Source organism: Lissotriton helveticus, chromosome 8 (genome assembly GCF_964261635.1).
Source record: "Lissotriton helveticus chromosome 8, aLisHel1.1, whole genome shotgun sequence".
Lineage (NCBI taxonomy): Eukaryota > Metazoa > Chordata > Amphibia > Caudata > Salamandridae > Lissotriton > Lissotriton helveticus.
In genome coordinates, this window is record NC_136069.1 from 722,616,747 (window position 1) to 722,643,867 (window position 27,121).

The window sequence follows — 27,121 nt, forward strand, 5'->3', positions numbered from 1 at the left end:
CGACCTGAATGCATGGTCGCGAATTATTCGCAACAAATTTAGAAAAGGATTTCGATGTGCCTTGCCATATAAATGTAACAAGGAAGGAACCTTTGGTTAAGGTCGAAGTGTTCTCCACTACGCAGTTCTTTAAACTATATATTTATGTAGGCTGAAGCATGTACGATGCAGCAGTGTGGCACCAAGTTTCAAATTCTCGACCGCTCTGACATGCTGTTTAAGCCAGTCATTGTACAATTAAATTTTAGGATCAAATATGCTTCCTTTTCAAGGAGCATCTTGTCAATGTCGGCAGAGCGCTGTACATTATTCATTGTGTGGAGTACTGACCATTTAAAGTCGTTCTCAGTATGGGACATTTCAACAAAGTGCTCGACCATGGGAGCAGTGAGTACCTTCCTTTTTATTCTGGACCTGTGCTGGCCTATGCGGAGGTTGACCTGTTGATTTGTCTTGCCAATGTAAAGCCAGCGGCACGGGCAAACAATTACGTAAATTACGTTTTGTTTTTTACAATTCGAGAAACCAAGGTGCTTCCATCTCACTCCCTGATGTTGGAATTCAATTCCTTCGATGGTATTCACGCATGAGACACAATTGCCGCATTTATGGTGTCCTTCTGTTGGTTTCAAATCCCACAGGGCAAGGAGATCATGCTTCGGCTGGGGCTTGGAGAGATCAGCTCTCACAATCTGTTGTCCCACACTCTGATTCTTTTTATACGCGAAAATGGGACGCGGGAAGGGGCATTCTAAATCTTCCAAGAGGTGCCAATTTTTCAACACAGCTTGCCTCAGTTTATGCGTGTCTGGCCCAAAAGTAGTCACGCAAACTAATCGGTCCAGCTCTTTCTTTTCTTTGATCTCCAGTAGTGATTCACGTGGAGTGAATCAAGCTCTTTTATATGAATGCTTCAACAGCTTCCTTGGATACCCTCGATTGAGCATTTCATTACAAAATGCCTGGGCATGGTGGTCGTAATCCCCTATTCTGGAGCAATTTCTCCGAATGCGTAGCATTTGGCCATACGGTAAATTTGCCTTCAGGCTTCTCGGATGGTAGCTCTTATGATGCAAGATGGTGTTCTTGTACGTTGGCTTTCTATACAAAGATGTTTTTAGGACACCATCCGCACAGGACAATTCCACGTCTAGGAACGTCATTTTGGTGGTACTTGTCTCAATAGAGAACTGGATGTCTCTATGTCTGGAATTAATCCATTCGTGAAACGCCAATAGTTCGGTGTGGCTCCCCTGCCGCAGGAGCCACACGTCATCTATATAGCGCCACCATTGTACAATGCTCGCACTGTATGGATTATTATTTTCCACGAACATGGTCTCATATTGTGCCATGTAGAGCACTGCCATTTCTGGGGCATAAGGACACCCCATGGCAGTGCCCTTGACTTGCATGTAGAATCGATCGTTGAACACAAAGTAGTTCTTTTTCAATGCTATCGCTGCAAGTTGCAATATGAATGAAGTCGGCACTCTGTGGGGCCTGTCCCTTTTGTCTAGATACAACTCAATTACCTCAAGCGCTTCTTCTTGAGGAATTTGTGTGTAAAGGGACGTAACGTCCATGGTAGCCATTATTTGATTAGATGGATCAAATCGAGTTCCTTCCACCTTTGATAGAAAATCCGTCTTATCCCTAAGGTATGATTTAACCTCCTTCAAGAAGGGCTTTAGAAATAAATCCACGTACTTGGATATAGGCTCCAAGCAAGAGTCGCATCCCGACACAATCGGGCGCCCTGGTGGTTCAGCTAGGCTTTTGTGGATTTTCGGTAAGAGGTACAGGACTGGTGTCCGGGGGCATTTTTTATTTAGAAAGTCAAACTCTTTACTCCCCAAAAAACCTTCCTCTTTACCTAGGGCCAACACTTTATTAATTAATCCCTGGATCTCACTTGTTGGGTCCTCATTTAGTGCTCGGTACCAAGTGGTGTTGCTTACTTGTTTTAAGCCCTTTTCTAAATTTGTTGCGAGTAATTCGCGACCATGCATTCAGGTCGTTTCCAAACTACGGCACCCATAATGCATTATATGTGACAACGAAAGTTTTTATTGCACCAAAATGGCGGCCGCAGCAAGAAACGGCCAGCGAGAAAGCTAGCAGCACCGGTCCCACTTGGCGTAGCGAAATGTAAACAAACAGGTACGAGTTAAGAGAAATGCGCCAGCTTTTGCCGCAGGTCAACTAATTCGGGAACGCGGGTTAAAATTTACCGCGTCCTCTTTGTTTTTAGATTAATTGGATATCTACTGAGCCCCGGCGGTGAGCTCTTTGAAAAGGACATGACCCTTTCTCACTGATGGTGAAGAAAGAGAAAGGTAGGGAGCGACCAACTCGAAAACGCAATTAAAGACATTGCTAAAGTGTGCTTAAGCAGACTCGAGTTATGAAACAGTGGACTTAACGGCTGTTTCGTCTAAACTAGGTGAAAGGGATCGTTGTGGCTGAACAGACGAAGCAGCTCGGCTGCAGCGCGATATTGGGAGACCTTAAAGGTAGGGTAGGTCGAGTGCATATGCACTTACGCAGTATACCAACTATTAAATAAGAATGTAGCTAAAAACATCAATGTTTCTTTGCAAATAGGACTATAAAGCAAGCAGAGATACAAAACTCTTCCTCCACCTTTGGCAGCGCCAGCCCACGCAGACGGAGGTATGGACCTTGACAGTAATGGTTTTCTTGTTTGTTAAAATGTTCTACCGTTCCATAAGCATGGAGCACGAATAAAGAAAACATGTTATTGATCCCCAGACACACCCCCCATAGTTGAAGATAGGAGCGCAGTAACCAACAGCAGTTACCAGCGGTGACCTACAGAAAAATACAGGTACAAACACACTTTGTCCAAACGTTGTAGTAGAGGATTGAGGGAATTGAAGGGTCATTAAAACTTTATGTTTTTGTGCATCCTTAACAGATAACTAACAGAGCCCTGATGAGGGTCGGGGACTTTTGACCCGAACCCGAAACGCGTCGGCATATTCATCAAGAGCCAAGCAACGCATTGTATGCCCTTTTGATTGAATGAAATTGACATTTTAGCTCTTGTTACGAAATCGTTTTCTGTTTAAGAATTAGAATCATTTAATTGATTTAGTGAACTGCACGAACTTTAAAATGATGTATTGTTGTTTTGTTGGATGTTTTTGAGCTGTTTGTAAAAATATGTTTTGTATATGTTGTTGTTGGAACTAAATGTATTTTGATAATCAAATAAGAATGTAAATACTTTCTGATATGTGTATTTTTCTCTGCCAATTGAAAAACTTTTTTCTAAAAAACAAACGAGTAGAAGGTATAAATAAACATACCAGACCGGATTCAATGAATGTGTTTATTCGGTCAGTGTAAAAGTAATATTGTAAGTAGTGTGAGAAGGGGGCATCCTTTAGTATGTATATTGTATAAATGGTCCAGCCCTCCCTCAGCCCCTTTAAGGACCTAACTCCTTTTTGTGCGTTATATAGAGCGGATACCATATCCGCGAGAGTTGTAGGGGTAGAAATTGTACTATAAATGTGGAAGGGTCGTAGATCCTTCGAATAGCATGGCAAATAAGGACACACTCTCTTTCAGTGAGAATCATATTCAGTCCCTCATAGCTTCCTCACCGTTTGGCTCCATCGCTTTAAGCACCGCCGCGAAGCAACAGAACGAGTCTGAAAAACTTATCAGGCTTCGTAAAAAACATGTAAGAACCGAACTTCATGGATATTTTTTATTAAAACATTTGAATGGCGTAACTATCCCCTGGGGGCTTCAGGTGAAGAATACACCTGTCATCTTTGTGGAAGACGCTGAATACAACAAGCATTTGCAATGCATAAGGTCTCGCAGTAGGAACGTTTGAGCTATTGGTATTGTAAATGACACATTTTTTATATATGTGTTGGTTTTGAAAATAGCAAAAATAATAGCTTTGTCATTTACAATGCCAATAGTTATAACTTGTGACACCTATAGCATTTGTAATGCAATATGTGTTGTATTCACGTGACTTAGATGTATTGATATTACAAATAACAATGGCTTTGAATTTTTTTAATAATTAATACTTAAATAAAAGTTATTGTAATTTATAATGGCAATAGCTTAAACTATTGTAAATAACTTTTGTGAAGAATATGTTCAGTGTATTTTATTGTGACGAAAATCCAAGAACAGAAGTGAAATACTAACCTCTTTTTGTAACATTTGTAATAAAGCTTGAAACATTGAGAGATCATATTTGACCCAGTTGTTGTTGAATGGTTGCACAGATTGATGCTGTGGTGGCGCTGAGTGATGTTGTGGTGGCGACTAGTGATGCTGTGGCATTCATGATCCTGTGGTAGCGCATAGTGATGTTGTTGTGCCCCTTAGTGATGCTGTGGTGGTGCTGAGTGATGCTGTGGTGATGCGATAGATAGAGTGAGTGGGATAAATAGATAGTGAGTCGGATAGATAGATAGAGTGAGGGCGATAGATAGATAGAGGGAGGGCGATATATAGGAGTGAGGGCGATAGATAGCTAGACAGATAGATAGAGTGATGGCAATCAGTATCTAAATAAATAGATAGAATGAGGGTGATAGATAGATAGATAGAGTGAGGGCGATAGGTAGATAGCGTGAGGGCGATAGATAGATAGCGTGAGGGCGATAGATAGATAGCGTGAGGGCGATAGATAGAGTGAGGGCAATAGATAGAGTGAGGGTGTTAGATAGAGTGAGGGTGTTAGATAGATCGATAGATAGATAGATCGATAGATCGATAGCTAGATAGATAGATAGATAGATAGATAGATAGATAGATAGATAGATAGATAGATAGATAGATAGATAGATAGATAGATAGATAGATAGATAGATAGATAGATAGATAGAGGGAGATAGATAGAGTGAGGGCGATAGATAGAGTGAGGGCGATAGATAGAGTGAGGCCGATAGATGGAGTGATGTCGATAGATAGAGTGAGGCCGATAGATAGAGTGAGGGCGATAGATAGAGTGAGGCCGATAGATTGATAGATTGATAGATTGATAGATTGATAGATAGATTGATAGATAGATAGATAGATAGATAGATAGATAGATAGATAGATAGAGTGAGGGCGATTAGATAGATAGAGTGAGGGCGATAGATAGATAGAGCGAGGGGCGATAGATAGATAGATAGATAGATAGATAGATAGATAGATAGATAGATAGATAGATAGATAGATAGATAGATAGATAGATAGATAGATAGAGGGCGATAGATAGAGTGAGGGCGATAGATAGAGTGAGGGCGATAGATAGAGTGAGGGCGATAGATAGAGTGAGGGCGATAGATAGAGTGAGGCCGATAGATTGATAGATTGATAGATTGATAGATAGATAGATAGAGTGAGGGCGATTAGATAGATAGAGTGAGGGCGATAGATAGATAGAGTGAGGGGCGATAGATAGATAGATAGATAGATAGATAGATAGATAGATAGATAGATAGATAGATAGATAGATAGATAGATAGATAGATAGATAGATAGATAGATAGATAGATAGATAGATAGATAGATAGAGGGAGATAGATAGATAGAGGGCGATAGATAGAGTGAGGGCGATAGATAGAGTGAGGGCGATAGATAGAGTGAGGCCGATAGATTGATAGATTGATAGAGTGAGGGCGATTAGATAGATAGAGTGAAGGCGATAGATAGATAGAGTGAGGGGCGATAGATAGATAGATAGATAGATAGATAGATAGATAGATAGATAGATAGATAGATAGATAGATAGATAGATAGATAGATAGATAGATAGAGGGCGATAGATAGAGGGCGATAGATAGAGTGAGGGCGATAGATAGAGTGAGGGCGATAGATAGAGTGAGGGCGATAGATAGAGTGAGGCCGATAGATTGATAGATTGATAGATAGATAGAGTGAGGGCGATTAGATAGATAGAGTGAGGGCGATAGATAGATAGAGTGAGGGCGATAGATCGATAGAGTTAGGGCGATAGATAGATAGAGTGAGGGCGATAGATAGATAGAGTGAGGGCGATAGATAGAGTGAAGGCGATTAGATAGATAGAGTGAGGCCGATAGATAGAGTGAGGGCGATAGATAGACAGATAGAGTGAGGGCGATAGATAGATAGACAGATAGAGTGAGGGCGATAGATAGATAGTTGTGTGTGGTTGTGTATGGTTGTGTGTGCGTAGTTGTGTGTGTGTGGTGTGTGTTATGCTTTGTTTTGCTATGTTTTGTTATGCTATGCTATGTTTTGTTGTGTTTGGTATGCTATGCTATGTTTTGCTAGGCTATGATATGTTTTGTTTTGTTATGCTATGTTTTGTTATGTTATGCTATGTTTTGTTGTGTTTTGTTAAGCTATGCTATGTTTTGTTATATTATGATATGTTTTGTTGTGTTTTGTTAAGCTATGCTATGCTTGGTTAGGCTATGCTATGCTTGGTTAGGCTAGGGTATGCTATGCTTGGTTAGGCTATGCTATGCTTGGTTAGGCTATGCTATGCTTGGTTTGGCTATGCTATGCTTGGTTAGGCTATGCTATGCTTGGTTAGGCTAGGCTATGCTATGCTTGGTTAGGCTATGCTATGCTTGGTTAGGCTATGCTATGCTTGGTTAGGTTATGCTCTATGCTTGGTTAGGTTATGCTCTATGCTTGGTTAGGTTATGCTCTATGCTTGGTTAGGTTATGCTCTATGCTTGGTTAGGTTATGCTCTATGCTTTATTAGGTTATGCTCTATGCTTGGTTAGGTTATGCTCTATGCTTGATTAGGTTAGGTTATGCGCTATGCTTGGTTAGGTTAGGTTATGCGCTATGCTTGGTTAGGTTATGCGCTATGCTTGGTTAGGTTATGCGCTATGCTTGGTTAGGTTATGCGCTATGCTTGGTTAGGTTAGGCGCTATGTTATGCGCTATGCGCTATGTTATGCGCTATGTTATGCGCTATGTTATGCGCTATGCGCTATGTTATGCGCTATGCGATATGTTATGCGCTATGCGCTATGTTATGCGCTATGCCCTATGTTATGCGCTATGCGCTATGTTGCGCTATGTTATGCGCTATGTGCTATGTTATGCGCTATGTTATGCGCTATGTTATGCGCTATGTGCTATGTTATGCGCTATGTTATGCGCTATGCGCTATGTTATGTGCTATGCGCTATGTTATGCGCTATGTTATGCGCTTTGCGCTATGTTGCGCTATGTTATGCGCTATGTTATGCGCTATGCACTATGTTATGCGCTATGCGCTATGTTATGCGCTATGCGCTATGTTATGCGCTATGTTATGCGCTATGTTATGCGCTATGTTATGCGCTATGTTATGCGCTATGCGCTATGTTATGCGCTATGTTATGCGCTATGCGCTATGTTATGCGCTATGTTATGCGCTATGCGCTATGTTGCGCTATGTTATGCACTATGTTATGCGCTATGCGCTATGTTATGCGCTATGCGCTATGTTATGCGCTATGCGCTATGTTATGCGCTATGCGCTATGTTATGCTCTATGTTATGCGCTATGTTATGCGCTATGCGTTACGTTATGCGCTGTTATGCGCTATGCGCTATGTTATGCGCTATGCGCTATGTTATGCGCTATGCGCTATGTTATGCGCTATGTTATGCGCTATGCGCTATGTTATGCGCTATGTTATGCGCTATGCGCTATGTTATGCGCTATGCGCTATGTTATGCGCTATGTTATGCGCTATGCGTTATGTTATGCGCTATGTTATGCGCTATGCGTTATGTTATGCACTATGTTATGCGCTATTCGCTATGTTATGCGCTATGTTATGCGCTATGTTATGCGCTATGTTATGCGCTATGCTATGCGCTATGTTGCGCTATGCTATGCGCTATGTTATGCGCTATGTTGCGCTATGTTATGCGCTATGTTATGAGTTATGTTATGCGCTATGCTATGCGCTATGCTATGCGCTATGCGCTATGTTATGCGCTATGCGATATGCGCTATGCGCTATGTTATGCGCTATCCGCTATGTTATGCGCTATGCGCTATGTTATGCGCTATGTGTTGCGCTATGTTATGCGCTATGCGCTATGTAATGCTCTATGTTGCGCTATGTTATGCGCTATGTTATGCGCTATGCGCTATGTTGTGCGCTATGCGCTATGTTATGCGCTATGCGCTATGTTATGCGCTATGTTATGCGCTATGCGCTATGTTATGCGCTATACGCTATGCTATGCGCTATGTTGCGCTATGCTATGCGCTATGCTATGCGCTATGTTATGCGCTACGTGCTATGTTATGCGCTATGCTATGCGCTATGCTATGCGCTATGCGCTATGTTATGCGCTATGCGCTATGTGTTGCGCTATGTTATGCGCTATGCGCTATGTTATGCGCTATGCGCTATGTGTTGGGCTATGTTATGCGCTATGCACTATGTTATGCGCTATGTTATGCGCTATGCACTATGTTATGCGCTATGTTATGCGCTATGTTATGCGCTATGTTGCGCGCTATGTTATGCTATGTTGCGCTATGTTGCGCTATGTTATGCGCTAATTATATGCGCTAATTATATGCGCTATGTTATGCGCTATGTTGCGCTATGTTGCGCTATGTTATGCGCTATGTTATGCGCTATGTTATGCGCTATGTTGCGCTGTGTTTTGCTATCCTATGCTTTGCTGTGTTTTGCTATCCTACGCTTTGCTGTGTTTTGCTATCCTATGCTTTGCGGTGTTTTGCTATCCTATGCTTTGCTGTGTTTTGCTATCCTATGCTTTGCTGTGTTTTTCTATCCTATGCTTTGCTGTGTTTTGCTATCCTATGCTTTGCTGTGTTTTGCTATCCTATGCTTTGCTGTGTTTTGCTATCCTATGCTTTGCTGTGTTTTGCTATCCTATGCTTTGCTGTGTTATGCTTTGCTGTGTTTTGTTATGCTATGTTTTGTTGTTTTACTATGATATGCTATGTTTTGCTATGCTATGTTTTGTTTTGCTATCCTATGCTTTGTTTTGCTATGTTTTGTTATGTTCTGCTGTTTTGTTCTGCTGTTTCGTTGTGTTATGTTATGCTATTCTATGTTTTGCTATGCTATGCTATTCTATGTTTTGCTATGCTATGTTTTGTTTTAAGTTATGTTATGCTATGTTTTGCTATGCTATCCTATGCTTTGTTTTGCTATGTTTTGTTATGTTCTGATGTTTTGTTGTGTTATGTTATGCTATGGTTTGTTTTGTTTTACTATGCTATGTTTTGTTTTGCTATTCGTTGTTATGTTCTGTTTTGCTATGCTATTCTATGTTATGCTATGGTTTGTTTTGTTATGCTATTCTATGTTTTGCTGTGTTATGCTATGTTTTGTTATGTTCTGCTGTTTTGTTATGCTATGTTTTGTTATGCTATGTTTTGTTATGCTATGTTTTGTTATGCTATGATTTGTTATGCTATGTTTTGTTATGCTATGTTTTGTTCTGCTATGTTTTGTTCTGCTATGGTTTGTTGTGTTATGTTATGCTATGTTTTGTTGTTTTACTATGATATGCTATGTTTTGCTATGCTATGTTTTGTTTTGCTATCCTATGCTTTGTTTTACGATGTTTTGTTATGTTCTGCTGTTTTGTTCTGCTGTTTTGTTGTGTTATGTTATGCTATGCTATGTTTTGTTTTGTTTTACTATGCTATGTTTTGTTTTGCTATTCTTTGTTATGTTATGCTATGGTTTGTTTTGTTTTCCTATGCTATGTTTTGTTTTCCTATTCTTTGTTATGTTATGCTATGGTTTGTTTTGTTATGCTATTCTATGTTTTGCTGTGTTATGCTATGTTTTGTTATGCTATGTTTTGTTATGCTGATTTGTTATGCTATGTTTTGTTATGCTATGTTTTGTTATGCTATGTTTTGTTCTGCTATGTTTTGTTCTGCTATGTTTTGTTGTGTTATGTTATGCTATGTTTTGTTGTTTTACTATGATATGCTTTGTTTTGCTATGCTTTGTTTTGTTATGTTTTGTTATGCTATGTGTTGTTCTGTTTTGCTATGCTGTTTTGTTGTGTTTTGCTATCCTATGCTTTGTTTTGTTATGCTGTGCTTTTGCTATCCTATGCTTTTGTTTGTTATGCTATGCCATGCTGTGTTTCGTTATGCTATGCTATGTTTTGTTATGCTATGCTGGTAAGGGTATGTGAGGGTGTGTGTGTGAGTGTGTGTGAGGGTGAGTGAGGGGGGTGAGGGTGTGTGAGGGTGTGTGAGGGTGAGGGTGAGGGTGTGTGAGGGTGAGGGGGTGTGAGGGTGAGAGGGTGAGGGGGTGTGAGGGTGAGGGGGTGTGAGGGTGAGGGGGTGTGAGGGTGAGGGTGTGAGAGTGTGTGAGGGTGAGTGAGGGTGTGTGAGGGTGAGTGAGGGTGTGTGAGGGTATGTGAGGGGTGTGAGGGTGAGAGTGTGTGAGGGTGAGTTTGTGAGGGTGAGAGTGTGTGAGTGTGTGAGGGTGAGAGTGTGTGACGGGTGTGAGGGTGAGGGGTGTGAGGGTGAGGGGTATGAGGGGGTGTGAGGGTGAGGCAGTGTGAGGGTGAGGGGGTGTGAGGGTGAGGGGGTGAGTGAGGGTGAGGGGGTGAGTGAGGGTGAGGGGGTGTGAAGGTGAGGGGGTGTGAGGGTGTGAGGGGGTGTGAGGTTGAGAGGGTGTGTGAGGGTGAGTGAGGGTGTGTGAGGGTGTGTGAGGGTATGTGAGGGTGTGTGAGAGTGAGGGGGTGTGAGGGTGAGGAGGTGTGTGAGGGGTCAGGGGGTGTGAGGGGGTGAGGGCGAGTGGGGGGGTGAGGGCGTGAGGGTTAGTGAGGGTGAGTGTCTCCAATGAATGTCGCTGCTTCGCCTTCTTTGAAAATGTTCAGTGCTGCAAATAGAGCATGCTGCCCTAATTATCACAGCATGAGGCCCCAAAGTGATAATTATCACAGCATGCAGAGAGCCGCGAGAGCCGCCCCACACTGCTGGAGCACTCAACTGCACATTAATTATAGTTGAGTGCTCCAGCAGCCTGGGGCGCCTGTTGACATGCTGTGATAAGTGGGTCTCATGCTGTGATAATTGTTGCAGCGCCTGAGGAAGTGGAGACTCCTGCTGGGATAATTGGTCTTGTGGCCTCAGGAAGTAGAGTTTCATGCTGGGATAATTGGTCTGGCGGCGCTTGCGGCGCCTGACGTCCAACAAACGTGCACAAGCTGCTCAACCTTGAAGCGCGTTCACAGACCTGGGTCGGCTCGTGCCCAGGTCTGTATCGGGCTCGTTCACAGCTGATACTCCCTTGACAGGGATGAAGGCGGCTATAAGTCTCGTTGGCGGCAGCGCTTCGCGCTGCAACGCCAGCGAGACCTAAAAAGGGATTCAGCTTTATCAATACAAAATGTAGCCGGGACCTCATGGTCCACACTATTGAGACGGCACAAAGGTTATGCGCAAAGGAATTGGAAGAAATAGATGAAGTAACAAAAGCCATAGCCAACGATTCAGCAGTCACTGACGCCAATATTCTCCTCGACAAAATCGAAAAGGATATACAGGTCTTCAAAGACATAACAATTAATAGCAAAAGCTTAAAGTACGAGAGGGACATTAAGTCCTTCAAAATTGAGCAAGTATATCCTTTTCCAAAAGAGGACTACTACACGCAGGCAGAGTCACGCAGAGCGCTGTACGATTATCAAGGGAGATCACGAAATCGCTTTACCACCTTTTCCGAGACTTCTTCTTCGGAATCATCAGACCAAGACTCAAGAGGCAATAACTCACGCAAACAGGTTTCTTTTTTAGAGAGGGGCCAACAGGGAAGACCCAGACAAAAAGTCCCGTGGAAAATGCGAACACGCAACCGGTTCTACAGGTCATAGAGAAACCAAACGTGGTGGTTAATCTATCCGAACGGATTCTAACCGACAACGAAGAATCTTTACTAAATTTAGGCTTGAAATTTGTCCCATGTAAATACACTGATTTTACGAAATTGAAAATCGAAACTTTAGACTTTTGTAGGAAAATAAGACTAAAGTCTTACTTTTTCAACCAACCAGTACCTGCGAACACTGAGGTAACAGGGCTAAGGAACAAATCCAAATTCGTTCCATATAAGAACATTCCGAAACAAATACAGGCTTTCGAGCAGATCATGTTATCTTCCATTAATAAGATGGAGAGAACAAAAAAGTATGTGCCCTCCAATATAAATAAGGGACAGCTGCAGGCGATACAAAGTCTTAAGGAGGACTCTTCCCTGGTCATAAAACAGGCCGATAAAGGGGGTGCAGTCGTTGTTTGGCCTCGCGATAAGTATGTCGCTGAGGGCTTAAAACAAGTAAGCAACACCACTTGGTACCGAGCACTAAATGAGGACCCAACGAGTGAGATCCAGGGATTAATTAATAAAGTGTTGGCCCTAGGTAAAGAGGAAGGTTTTTTGGGGAGTAAAGAGTTTGACTTTTTAAATAAAAAATGCCCCCGGACACCAGTCCTGTACCTCTTACCGAAAATCCACAAAAGCCTAGTTGAACCACCAGGGCGCCCGATTGTGTCGGGATGCGACTCTTGCTTTGAGCCTATATCCAAGTACGTGGATTTCTTTCTAAGGCCCTTCTTGAAGGAGGTTAAATCATACCTTAGGGATACGACGGATTTTCTATCAAAGGTGGAAGGAACTCGATTTGATCCATCTAATCAAATAATGGCTACCATGGACGTTACGTCCCTTTACACACAAATTCCTCAAGAAGAAGCGCTTGAGGTAATTGAGTTGTATCTAGACAAAAGGGACAGGCCCCACAGAGTGCCGACTTCATTCATATTGCAACTTGCAGCGATAGCATTGAAAAAGAACTACTTTGTGTTCAACGATCGATTCTACATGCAAGTCAAGGGCACTGCCATGGGGTGTCCTTATGCCCCAGAAATGGCAGTGCTCTACATGGCACAATATGAGACCATGTTCGTGGAAAATAATAATCCATACAGTGCGAGCATTGTACAATGGTGGCGCTATATAGATGACGTGTGGCTCCTGTGGCAGGGGAGCCACACCGAACTATTGGCGTTTCACAAATGGATTAATTCCAGACATAGAGACATCCAGTTCTCTATTGAGACAAGTACCACCAAAATGACATTCCTGGACGTGGAATTGTCCTGTGCGGATGGTGTCCTAAAAACATCTTTGTATAAAAAGCCAACAGACAAGAACACCATCTTGCATCATAAGAGCTACCATCCGAGAAGCCTGAAGGCAAATTTACCGTATGGCCAAATGCTACGCATTCGGAGAAATTGCACCGAAATACGGGATTACGACCACCATGCCCAGGCATTTTGTAATGAAATGCTCAATCGAGGGTATCCAAGGAAGCTGTTGAAGCATTCATATAAAAGAGCTTAATTCACTCCACGCGAATCACTACTGGAGATCAAAGAAAAGAAAGAGCTGGACCGATGAGTTTGCGTGACTACTTTTGGGCCAGACGCGCATAAACTTCGGCAAGCTGTGTTGAAAAATTAGCACCTCTTGGAAGATTTAGAATGCCCCTTCCCGCGTCCCATTTTCGCGTATAAAAAGAATCAGAGTGTGGGACAACAGATTGTGAGAGCTGATCTCTCCAAGCCCCAGCCGAAGCATGATCTCCTTGCCCTGTGGGATTTGAAACCAATAGAAGGACACCATAAATGCGGCAATTGTGTCTCATGCGTGAATACCATCGAAGGAATTGAATTCCAACATCAGGGAGTGAGATGGAAGCACCTTGGTTTCTCGGATTGTAAAACAAAAAACTTAATTTACGTAATTGTTTGCCCGTGCCGCAGGCTTTACATTGGCAAGACAAATCAACAGGTCAACCTCCGCATAGGCCAGCACAGGTCCATAATAAAAATGAAGGTACTCACTGCTCCCATGGTCGAGCACTTTGTTGAAATGTCCCATACTGAGAATGACTTTAAATGGTCAGTACTCCACACAATGAATAATGTACAGCGCTCTGCCGACATTGACAAGATGCTCCTTGAAAAGGTAGCATATTTGATCCTAAAATTTAATTGTATAATGACTGGCTTAAACAGCATGTCAGAGCTGTCGAGAATTTGAAACTTGGTGCCACACTGCTGCATCGTACATGCTTCAGCCTACATAAATATATAGTTTAAAGAACTGCGTAGTGGAGAACACTTCGACCTTAATCAAAGGTCCCTTCCTTGTTACATTTATATGGCAAGGCACATCGAAATCCTTTTCTAAATTTGTTGCGAGTAATTCGCGACCATGCATTCAGGTCGTTTCCAAACTACGGCACCCATAATGCATTATGTGTGACAACGAACGTTTTTATTGCACCAAAATGGCGGCCGCAGCAAGAAACGGCCAGCGAGAAAGCTAGCAGCACCGGTCCCACTTGGCGTAGCGAAATGTAAACAAACAGGTACGAGTTAAGAGAAATGCGCCAGCTTTTGCCACAGGTCAACTAATTCGGGAACGCGGGTTAAAATTTACCGCGTCCTCTTTGTTTTTAGATTAATTGGATATCTACTGAGCCCCGGCGGTGAGCTCTTTGAAAAGGACACGACCCTTTCTCGCTGATGGTGAAGAAAGAGAAAGGCAGGGAGCGACCAACTCGAAAACGCAATTAAAGACATTGCTAAAGTGTGCTTAAGCAGACTCGAGTTATGAAACAGTGGACTTAACGGCTGTTTCGTCTAAACTAGGTGAAAGGGATCGTTGTGGCTGAACAGACGAAGCAGCTCGGCTGCAGCGCGATATTGGAAGACCTTAAAGGTAGGGTAGGTCGAGTGCATATGCACTTACGCAGTATACCAACTATTAAATAAGAATGTAGCTAAAAACATCAATGTTTCTTTGCAAATAGGACTATAAAGCAAGCAGAGATACAAAACTCTTCCTCCACCTTTGGCAGCGCCAGCCCGCGCAGACGGAGGTATGGACCTTGACAGTAATGGTTTTCTTGTTTGTTAAAATGTTCTACCGTTCCATAAGCATGGAGCACGAATAAAGAAAACATGTTATTGATCCCCAGACACCCCCCCCCCATAGTTGAAGATAGGAGCGCAGTAACCAACAGCAGTTACCAGCTGTGACCTACAGAAAAATACAGGTACAAACACACTTTGTCCAAACGTTGCAGTAGAGGATTGAGGGAATTGAAGGGTCATTAAAACTTTATGTTTTTGTGCATCCTTAACAGATAACTAACAGAGCCCTGATGAGGGTCGGGGACTTTTGACCCGAACCCGAAACGCGTCGGCATATTCATCAAGAGCCAAGCAACGCATTGTATGCCCTTTTGATTGAATGAAATGGACATTTTAGCTCTTGTTACGAAATCGTTTTCTGTTTAAGAATTAGAATCATTTAATTGATTTAATGAACTGCACGAAAATGTCGTATTGTTGTTTTGTTGGATGTTTTTGAGCTGTTTGTAAAAATATGTTTTGTATATGTTGTTGTTGGAACTAAATGTATTTTGCTAATCAAATAAGAATGTAAATACTTTCTGATATGTGTATTTTTCTCTGCCAATTGAAAAACTTTTTTCTAAAAAACAAACGAGTAGAAGGTATAAATAAACATACCAGACCGGATTCAATGAATGTGTTTATTCGGTCAGTGTAAAAGTAATATTGTAAGTAGTGTGAGAAGGGGGCATCCTTTAGTATGTATATTGTACAGAATGTGGTAGCACATTGGAGGGCCGTCCAGCCCCCACTGCAGCTGGGTTGGCTACATAGGCTGTGGGCGATCTTGGGAATGGAGAAGCTGTCATTGACCACGGCAGGGAAAGGGGCAGAATTTGCGGCGTTATGGAGGCCGTTCTTGACCCTGGTGACGGGGGAGTTCCGTGAGCTGAGCTGCCCCCGCTACTTGCGCCTGCTGCGCCTTGCGGACACCCCGCTCCCAGAACCGAAGACACGGCCGCGTAAGCGCAAACTGCCAGCACGCTTCACACTTGATGGGGACCACTAGCATGGTGATCATCTATGGACTCTGTTTGTACTATACGGACAAGGAGAAGTGTGGTTGTGGGAGGGGGGTTAGAGGGGGGGCTTGTTACTTCTTTCTTTTGTTTTTTCTTTTTACTCATGCTTTATTAATAGCACCATCTGCACCCGCACTGCGATCCTTATGACGCGGCCGGCCTAAAAGGATTGTAGGCGGCTTGCTGTGTTAATACTTACAGTAGGAGCTCCCAATGGTTATGTGTACACTACTGAAATATTCCTGGCCGCCTTGTGCACGAGCTGGTGCGGATGGTTGTATGAGACATGCAGGTTTTCTTTATTACTTAATAAAAAAGATTTAATACTAACAAGAGGGGCCCAGACCCCAGACTTTTAGATCACTTCTGGGAAGCAAGAGAAACCTTTTCCCAAGTAAAACAGCCGGGGAAGCTGAGGAAGAATACTGCCCCTGTGCTGTTTGCTGTCTAGGGTTGGCCTGGAGTGGCTACTTGCTGCCAAGGAAAGGAGAAAAAGGACTTTGCTGTTTGCTTTGTCATCTACGTGAAGAAGAAGATCTCCAAGGGCTTGAAACTGAGCTTGCCTCCTGTTCTGAACTCTCAGGGACACAAGTACTTAATTTCTTCTGTCTCTCTGCATCTGGAACTGCTGTGTCAGCTGCCACAGAAGGAAATTGCAACACTGACTCCGGCGAGCGACTCCGTAGCCTGCATCGAAGCCGTGGGCACCACTTGTGAAGAGCACGATGCACCGCCCAACTTGCGTTGTAGGCCCGACGCCTCCTGACGCGTGCCACATCGACCCCGATGCTGGTGCTTCAGCAACACGGAGCCAATACTCGACGTGGGTGACTCCTGAATCCATCGACACCGGACCGTCATAAGGACCAGACGCCTCGCCAACATGGTGATGTCACCTCCCCGACACAGTAAGGCACAGACGTCTCGCTCCCCCTGCGCTGCAGTAAGGAACAGAGGCTTTGCCTCTCCATGGCTCGTAAGGAACAGACGCTGCTTGACGCCGACGAAGCATCTCCTGCCCAACGCTTGCGGTGTCTTTATTTTCATCATTTCCAAGGTACTGTTCTTTGTGGGTCTGTTTGACTCCACGCCCGATGCCGTGCACCCTGCGGGTGGGGCTGTACTTTGGGATCCCTATCTGTCACGACGTTCTGATAACTCCAGGTGGAGTTATTTGTTGCTAGAAACTTAAAATACGAGATTTCTGTTGTTTGGTCTTGTTTTGGGTTTAGATAAAGATTACTTCTTTTTTTAAACTGGTGTGGTGTCCATTTGTAGTGTTTTCACTGTATTACTGTATGTTTTCCCAAATGCTTTACACACTCCCTCTGAGATAAGCCTGTCTGCTCGTGGCAAGCTACCAAGGGGGTGAGTAGGGGTTATTTTAGAAGTGTATCCCCTTTACCCTGACTAGAAGCATGGGTGCCTATTTGGACAAAGATGCAAACCATTGCCAACTAGAGACCCCAATTTCTAACATTGGTGGTCAGCGGTGAGGATATGGACTTGCATTTATGACTTACATACAGTGATTAGTGTACTCTACTGGTATAGTGCAGACCATTACGCAACCACATACATTTGGCAGAGTTTTCCTGGGACTATTTTTTTCTTGCATCTGGAGAACTGCCCATTTTCACAATGAGTAAATCAGCATCCATTGCATCTGTAGATATGGAATTTGAAGAGTAGAGGTTTGATACCTACACTGTGCCACAACTTAAAACCATCTGCACAAAATGTAAAATCTCTGTGAGTGGCTTCACCAGAAAGGCGGAGTTCCAAAAGGCGCTGAGGGCCTGGTTGGAAGTTAGGAATGCCAGTGGGCAGATCGCAGAGCCTTTGGTGGAGTGGGAGAATTTAGAAGAGCAGCAGGAAGGGCTAGTGGGCCTAACTGGAGGGGGTGCCTTCCAGGGAAGGCAGCAGTCTCTCTAAAAAGGGGCCTGTCTCCAGAAGCGCTGGAGGACAGGGAGAAAAACAGGATGCATGAGTTGGAGCTCGCGAAGCTCAAGGTGGGGAACGAGGATAAGGAGTTGGCATTTCAAGGGAGAGAAATTAGCCCTGGAAGAGAAAAGGATGCTCTTAGAGCCTGAGAGAAAGTTGAGGGAGTTGGATCTGAAAGCAAACACTTTAGAGGTTGGTTCCTCTGGTGGCAGCACACCATCAATGCCTGGGGAAGGAAAGGTATACATTCCCAAGGATGTTATTAAGGATTTCACAAAGCTGGAAGACATTGGTCAGTGGTTCAAAGCTTATGAAGTGGCAATGAAGTCCTACAGAATCCCTGAGAGAGATTGGGAAGTGGGGTTGTGGGGCTGCTTTATCCAAGAGGGGAGGGACGTATTGCTAGCATTGCCCACTGAGGATCAGATGTCTTATGCCCCCATGAAGGAATTCTTAGTAAGGAGGTATGGGTTGACCCCAGAGCTATACAGACAGAGGTTTAGGAATTGTAAGAAGCTGGAGCCAAGCTCTTGGGTTGAGTATGTGTCCTACTCTTGCAGAGCATTTGATGGTTGGGTGAAGGGTAGCCAGGTGAATGACTTACAGAGGCTCTATGATTTGGTTGCATGGGAGCATTTGCCTAGTAGTTCGTTTCCAGACCTACGCTAGCATTTGATTGACAGTAAGCTGACTGACCCCAGGAAGCTTGCTATGGAGGCGGACTGCAGGGTTAGTAGCAAGGTCCACAAAGGTTATGTGAGAGACTCTGCCAAAGGTGGGCAGGGTCTCCAGCAGAAGAGTGTGGGGGACAAGGATAAACAGAAGGAGTTCCAGAAAGGGCCCCAAAGTAATCCCTAGGGGAACCAAGGTGAGGGTTCCCAGCCTCACACTGAAAAGAAACCATGGGTCCTGATAGGTAACAGTGGTCAGGTGGGCCACTTTCAATCGGATCCTAAGTGTCCCAAAAATGTTTACACCGCACCCACTGATGCACCGCCCTGTCAGATGGCTAGAGTAGCCTTGGGGGAGGAGTCGGTGCCCAAGATGGGTGGGATTCCGCAGAGATGTCCTTGGTCTCTTTAGCAAACAGTGAGATGGTCCCAACCGCTCATCTGCCTGATAACACTAAAAAGTACAGGTAGTGGGTGACCATCAATGGCCATAGTGTGGATGCTCTGAGAGACACCCGAGCCAGTGTGACAGCTGTCAGATGTCAGCTGGTGTCTGCAGAGCAGGTTGTCCCCAACGCATTCTACCCAGTAGTTGCCGCTGACAGTTCAGAGTGCCTCTGCAAAGTGGCACAGGTTCCCTTTGAGGGGGGTCTCAGGTACCTTGCAAGTAGCTGTGAGGCCAGCCATGCCTGTTGACTTTCTGTTAGGCAACGATTTGGAGAGCTCACCTTGGGTGAAGGTGGAGCGGAGGTCTCATTTAGAGATGTTGGGTCTGCCTGAGTGGGCGTGCGTATCCCATTTAGACCACTGCTTTGTGCGATTCAGTCACCGTCTTTGATAAAAGTATGCTAGTTCTGGCAATGGGAAAAAAAACAATCAATCAATTACATATTATGTGTACAAAGTAATGAACTGTAATCAAACTAACAAACAAAACAGAACTAGTGAGACATCCTTAGACAGTTGAGATTCAAATGGTGGATCAGGGGTAGGCCTGAGTTAAATGTTAGCAAGGGGTTGAAGGCCGAGCTCGACAAATACAATTACTCCTTCTCCGGTTCTGGCCCCGCCCTTTCCCCCATCCATGGCCCACCCCTTCCCCCATCCCATCTACGAAGCTTCAGTTTCTCCTATGCATGCAGTGCAAGGTTTTCACATTTGGTCTATTGACATACATCATGCCGCCATGTATCAATCAGAGGAAGATGGACGCCTCCAGTTTATAGCTGTACACTGTTTGGTAAATACCATTGCCAGATCTATAAATCTGGTTCCAGCTCGGTTTTGGATACAAGGACATGAGCTAACCTTCCCTGTTTAGAACATACACTAACTGGTCTGTCCCCCTCTCGAGAAAGACTGAACCCCCCGGCAGGTCCAGACCAGATGAAAGAAGTCTGCGTTCTGATGCCCACATCTGGGACAATAAATGTCTTCCTTCCCTCCTATCAGGTTCAGTTATTTGGCAGACATTGAAATCATGTGCAAAACAATAATTAAACTGGGTGTATTTGAGCCTGCTATTGCTGGAGACTTTTGGTGTTTGTGCCAGGGTCCTCTTCCACTCTTTATCATTGATCGCCCTACCCAGCTTGTTTTCCCATCTCCCTCTGGGCCGTAACAGCTCAGGTTAGGTCATTTCCGGTTCGCACCTGGAAAATCAACCTATCAGCTTCCGTCTATTCCCTGCAGCGAAGATTGTAGTAATACTTTGTGTGTGTCTGATTCAGCGTTGTGAGTTTCCAATCTGTGCTGAATAATGTTATGAATTACAACCCCTAAAGTCAGTAATTGGGAGGCGGGGAAGCCAAAGTCTTCTATCAGTCTAACTTGAGGAATGATTGATCATGATATAAGTCCCCTACCGTTAGTAGCACAACTTCAGTCTTGTGGGTCAGTGCCGCAGCTGTATCATAATTCTCACCATCTGGGAAACCTACAAATGGGATAATGGGTGCTTACTGTGGTTTAGATGCTGTCTTTCGCACACATCTCGCCCAGCATCTCAGGGCAACCGCCAACAAAAGTATTAGACTCCCGCATCACCCATATTTGGTATAGGAGACATCTCACCAGCTAGTCCCTGGCTATTGTTGCTTCCATCTGACCCAAATCCTGAACAATCCCACCATCCTGCCATCTGTCAATCCACTGAATCTATGATGCTAATAGAGTTCAAGGTCGGAGAGGCCAAGGTTATCCTCTACAAGTGGGATTTGTAAGTTCCTCAAAACATTTGTGTCTATTTGCAGCCCATATTAAACCCCTCAGGAGGGCTTCTAAGCTCCTAAACCAGGCAGTTGGCACCCACACTGGTAAATTGCTAAAATAGCAAGACAGTCGTGGCAGAAACAAAATTATGATCTTGATCTACAGCAATAGTCCTGAAGCCATCTTAACTAACTTTTATTTCCTGTTTTAATTTTGTCTCTCCATGTGCTCTATTAGATTTGCTGTTCTTCTGGTTCTTTACATGTCCCACAAGATGGGTTGTTACCTCTGCTCAAGGTTGTAATTGGTTGTGATTATGTCTTTTCACGTGCTCCATAAGAATTGTTGCTTTTCTGGTACCTCACATGTCCCACAAGACGGGATGTTCCTCTTGTTTTTTTATTATATTTGTGCTCTTTAAGGTCATTTATGGTATTATATTCATGCTTTTACCTCCCTTCGCTTCAGCTCCTTTGTACAGCGCTCTGATACCCGTACGGGTCATGTTCACACTTTAAAAAACCTTTCAAATAAATAAATAATAACTAGGGTGCCGCTCGCCGTGAGGTTTCTTTGCCCTGTGTTGTCTGCGCGTTGCTACAGGAGTAGCTGACATGACTCTGTGCAGTTTGTTGTTCCAAGTGGGAGGAGGAGACCAACTTCGTGGCCGCAGAGGAGGCGAGAGGCGCGGCCCCGGGACTGCGAGGACCAGCATCCACCATCACCAGCTGGGTCCTCTTCCCGTGTGAGCCGCGCCCCCTCCCAGTGCCACGCCCCCACCAAAAACGCTCTTCACCTCTCGCGGCCCCCGCTACGCGGGTGACGCTCGCTGTGAGGTTTCTTTGCCCTGTGTTGTCTGCGCGTCGCTACAGGAGTAGCTGACAAGACTCTGTGCAGTTTGTTGTTCCAAGTGGGAGGAGGAGACCAACTTCGTGGCCGCAGAGGAGGCGAGAGGCGCGGCCCCGGGACTGCGAGGACCAGCATCCACCATCACCAGCTGGGTCCTCTTCCCGTGTGAGCCGCGCCCCCTCCCAGTGCCACGCCCCCACCAAAAACGCTCTTCACCTCTCGCGGCCCCCGCTACGCGGGAGCCGCTCGCCGTGAGGTTTCTTTGCCCTGTGTTGTCTGCGCGTCGCTACAGGAGTAGCTGACAAGACTCTGTGCAGTTTGTTGTTCCAAGTGGGAGGAGGAGACCAACTTCGTGGCCGCAGAGGAGGCGAGAGGCGCGGCCCCGGGACTGCGAGGACCAGCATCCACCATCACCAGCTGGGTCCTCTTCCCGTGTGAGCCGCGCCCCCTCCCAGTGCCACGCCCCCACCAAAAACGCTCTTCACCTCTCGCGGCCCCCGCTACGCGGGGGCCGCTCGCCGTGAGGTTTCTTTGCCCTGTGTTGTCTGCGCGTCGCTACAGGAGTAGCTGACAAGACTCTGTGCAGTTTGTTGTTCCAAGTGGGAGGAGGAGACCAACTTCGTGGCCGCAGAGGAGGCGAGGGGCGCCGCCCCGGGACTGCGAGGACCAGCATCCACCATCACCAGCTGGGTCCTCTTCCCGTGTGAGCCGCGCCCCCTCCCAGTGCCACGCCCCCACCAAAAACGCTCTTCACCTCTCGCGGCCCCCGTTACGCGGGTGCCGCTCGCCGTGAGGTTTCTTTGCCCTGTGTTGTCTGCGCGTCGCTACAGGAGTAGCTGACAAGACTCTGTGCAGTTTGTTGTTCCAAGTGGGAGGAGGAGACCAACTTCGTGGCCGCAGAGGAGGCGAGAGGCGCGGCCCCGGGACTGCGAGGACCAGCATCCACCATCACCAGCTGGGTCCTCTTCCCGTGTGAGCCGCGCCCCCTCCCAGTGCCACGCCTCCTCTCACCCAATAGGAACTTAAGCAAGTTCACAAACGCGGGACGCGCACCGCGGGACGCGCACGGGTCGCAGCCCGGGGCGAAGCCCGGGCAAAGGGCGGGCCCTCTACGGCCCTCCAAGGCCAGACAAGGCTTGGCTTGGCCACCCCCCTGTCGTGTACTAATCAGTTTACGGAATTCATCCTAATACACCGCAATATCAGGATTACACGCCAGGTATGTCTATGCCCACTGATGACGTTTTACCATCCAGGGTAGGTTCTTCCATTTTGGGCCCACTGGATAAATATTTTATAAAAGCTAAGGTTGAGGTGGACAGAGAGCTGGCCCTGGCAGAGCGCCGTGCAGCTCGACGTTTATCAATTGAGCAACTTAAAAACACAGTTTTGGATCCTGGTATTAAAGTACTCCCTGACGTCCAGCTGGACTATCCAATTCGGGAAAATTCTGATGACGAGTTATTTAATACGGACAATGTTCCTTTAATTTTCCAGTCCAGCTCGTCTCCCAAAGATGATAATTTCACCAGTCACCAACTGGAGCAACCCCTTCTTAGCAGTAATTTAATTATTGATCTTATTGACCTTGATACTCCTAAACCTTCTAACACCCATGAAAGCTCATGTATTATGGAGGCATCTAAATCCTCAGAGGCGGGACAGCGAAGACAATGTGATCTATTCACCTTTAAACACAAAGCCCCTAAATCGTTGAGAGGCCCTAACTCTGTGAAAAGGAAAAAGGTCGTCAATAGATCTCCACCGAAAAAGCGAAGGAAAAAAAGTTTGGGCCAGGTAGATACAATTATCCACAAATTAATGCCCCAAAAGGACTCATTAATGAAAGAATTACATAAAATAGCTGAAGGGGCACCCAACGTCCTTAGAAATACACTGACCGCCCAGGTTCCTCCAACCATAAAAGACTTCGTAGATGCGATGGAGCACCTCATGAAAGCACTACTTACCCCAATAGTGGAGAGAGTAAAGAAATTAGGAACCCAATTGGATACCCTCATAGGATGCCCCACCCTAAACACTTTAATTAGTAATGATTTGGTAAACCCCCCACCGACTACTAAAGAGAGAGAGAAAGTTACTAAAGAGGTAAAAACGTCCAATTCTGATATAACTGCAAAAGTATCAAATACCCCTACTATACCAACACCCACAGCTGCTTTGCGCCGAATAAATAAACTTCCCTCGGGTTCATCCAAACTGCCCATAGATCCTCGAGCACAGTCAGCTCAAATAAAATCTCTCGTGGATTCGGCAAGAATGGGGAACACCAAATCCACGCGGGATACGAAAACTTTTGTTCAGAAACATAAGAGACCACGTAATGGAACAGGTGGGAGGGAATATTTACAAACGCCACCTACTACTCCTGGGCCTCACGGTGGCCAAAAGAGATGTGGCTCGTGCCTGGAAAGACCCCAGAGCCCCTGCGCTAGAGATGTGGAAGAGGGGTTTGGACTTTACCATGGGACTGGAACGTCCGGTCTTTGAGGCCAGGGGGTGCCCCCGTACACACTTCAAAATATGGCAGCGTTGGGCTGACTATAGAGGGCTCTGGCTGGAGCCGCCGGTGCAGCGGGACTCCGATGTGGACCACTTACCGATTGACTCTGGGTGAAGGGGCCAACACACTGATTGCGACTCCAAGAACTAATGCTCTGAATAATACGAACACTGTGCCGGGGGGGGGGGGGGGATCCGGGAGGGAAGGGCCAGGGTGGGAGTGGGGGGAAGGGAGTTGGTGGGAATACTTTCATTTGAAAATGTTGGTTGCACTGCTGTTATCTCTTGCTTGTCTTATTGTTCACTAGACCCCTGATACATAGGGGACTGTGATCTGATTCTATGCAATTTCAACGAAATAAAATTTGTTCTGAAAAAAAAAAAAAGAAACATAAGAGACCACTGGGTGAGAGACATGTGGATCTACCTCCAGCAACATCTCACAATGTTATTATTTTAACGGGCGTTCCGCCTTTACCATCTCCAGCAAGATATGAAGACCCTGTCAGCCTCAAAAATAAGGTCATTTATTGGCTAAAAAATAACAGGCCATTGCCACCCCACCTAAACAGTGACATCATCATGGTGAGGAGAACTAGCTGGGTGGGCTTACGCCCCAAAGACATTGAGGGGGATGTAATTATAATCACTTTCAAAGATCCTAGAGTCACCAACCACATAATGGACTGGTTTACAGCTACCAATAAAGGCCCGATTTCACCCAAATCCTTATTATACTTTTATCCAGAAGCCTTAATGCCCCCAAAACCATATCGCTCTACACACCATCATGAGAATCTTACTACCCAATATCACCAAAGACTACCGCGAAATTTCCATTTTCCAGGACAGGGAAATAGGGGTGAAATTTTTCCTACCCACGATCTACATTTGCATAATGGTAGGCCGTGGAGAAATAAAACCTATTTAACTCCTAGATATGACCAAGCGGGTTATGGTAACTGTTTCCTGCCAATAACTCCCACCTGGAATTTTCCCTGCAATAACTACTATGAGCCACTCTATGGTTTGGAGGATATAGACTGACTCTCTCTAGAGAAGGACCAAAGGGTGGAGGGGGAGGATAATGTTAGTATACTCTTAAATGTACCACCCATGAAGAGCCTTCCGATAAAAGGTCTGGTAAATGGGATAAAGATGCTGCTCCCAGCACACCGTTTCCCCCCAGTTAGTCAGCGAAATAATATAAAAACTTTGCCTACTTGTGTGGAAACTCAAGAACTATCCTCCAAATTACATATCCTTAGCTGGAACTTGGCAGGTATATCTTCAAAAATTATTCAACCAGCATGGCTGGAGGTAGTTAATTCCTATTCTGTCCTGTGTTTCCAGGAAACTTGGGTGCTTACCCCGATATACTTATTGGGCTTTCAAACTTTTCATTCAGCAGCAATAGAGAGTAACCAGGGCAGACACCGGGGGGGTCTGTGTATATACGTAAGTGTAGACGTGGGACACAGGATCCGGAAATGTGTACTAAGGGACTCTTACCAAATTATAGTTATGGATTTGGGCTCAGCTTTGAGTCTCTTAATCATTAATTTTTATAACAATATCCCCTTAGATCGTTTGGAGAAAGTATTAGATGACCTGTCTCATTCTATTGTTTCGATCAAAGAAATGCGTGGCGGTGAGTGTGTGACAGCATTCATGGGTGATTTTAATTCATATCTGCCAAAATATTTCCAGGGGGTTTGTGACTTTTCTCCCCCACACGACAAGGAATTAGAGGACGATATGCCTGATCACTTTGTACATACAAACACAGGGGAATTACTAAATAATTTTATGGCATCGTTTAATTTAGATTTTGCAAATGTCTTATCACTTCCCTTGAAATCATTTAAACCGACATTTCATGGCAGAGCAGTAAATTCCATTATTGATTTTATTCTTTTTTCGAAGATGCATGCCTCCTTCATATCTTGTTGGGATACTTTGGACCACCTTTTTGGCGATCACTATCCTCTGGCTTTAGCCATTGTGTTACCCCTTCCCAGCACTAGCCACGAAAATCCCGGATCCAACTATGAACAACCTATTAGATTAGGTACACTAAATGGTTATACCCTTAAATGGGACAAAATTAACCCAGCTAATCTTCTTAAAACCTTACTTAAGCTGAGATGGGAGGAGATACACATTTGCTTGTCCATAAATGAACACCCCCAATCTATCCTGGAAGCCTTCTTGAAAATTCAAGAGAGTCTTAAAACGCTTCTTACAAGACAGTTCAAGCAAGGCCCCATTACCCCAAAAGGGTGGTTCGATAACGATTGCACAAGAGCCCTAAAATCACTGAAGAAAGCTCTTCATACAGCACCTAAACAAGTTATGGAGATACGTCAAGCCAGACTCCGATATCATCTTGCCATTAAAAACAGGAAAAACACTCTGAAGGAGGAAGCTTGGCAGACTCTCTTGTCAACAAGTGAAAATAGGGACTCTTCAGCTTTCTGGAAATTTCTAAACACCCCACTCCCATGGACAAAAATACCTAAGAGACACCTGGATCTTGCAAACCTACTCTTGTAAATAGCACCCCTTTGGATTCCATCCTGCCTCCATATCTAACATCTCCCTCTAGGAGCAAAAGTATTACTAACATTGTGTTTTCATATGAAGAGGTGATGGAAGCAATAAGGGAGAGTCCGTCCGGGAAGGCACCTGGTCCGGATGCCATCCCTGCAGATGTTTTTAAGGCTGAGATATATATGTGGGCACCAATATTAACCGCTGTTTTGAATTCAGGGAATGTCTCTGGCCAAATTCCAACCTGGGCTGAAGCAATAGTGATACCCATATATAAAAAAGGAGATAGGCACCTGCCATCATGTTATCGGCCTATCTCCTTGCTCGATTCTACGATGAAGATCGCGGGGCGAATCAT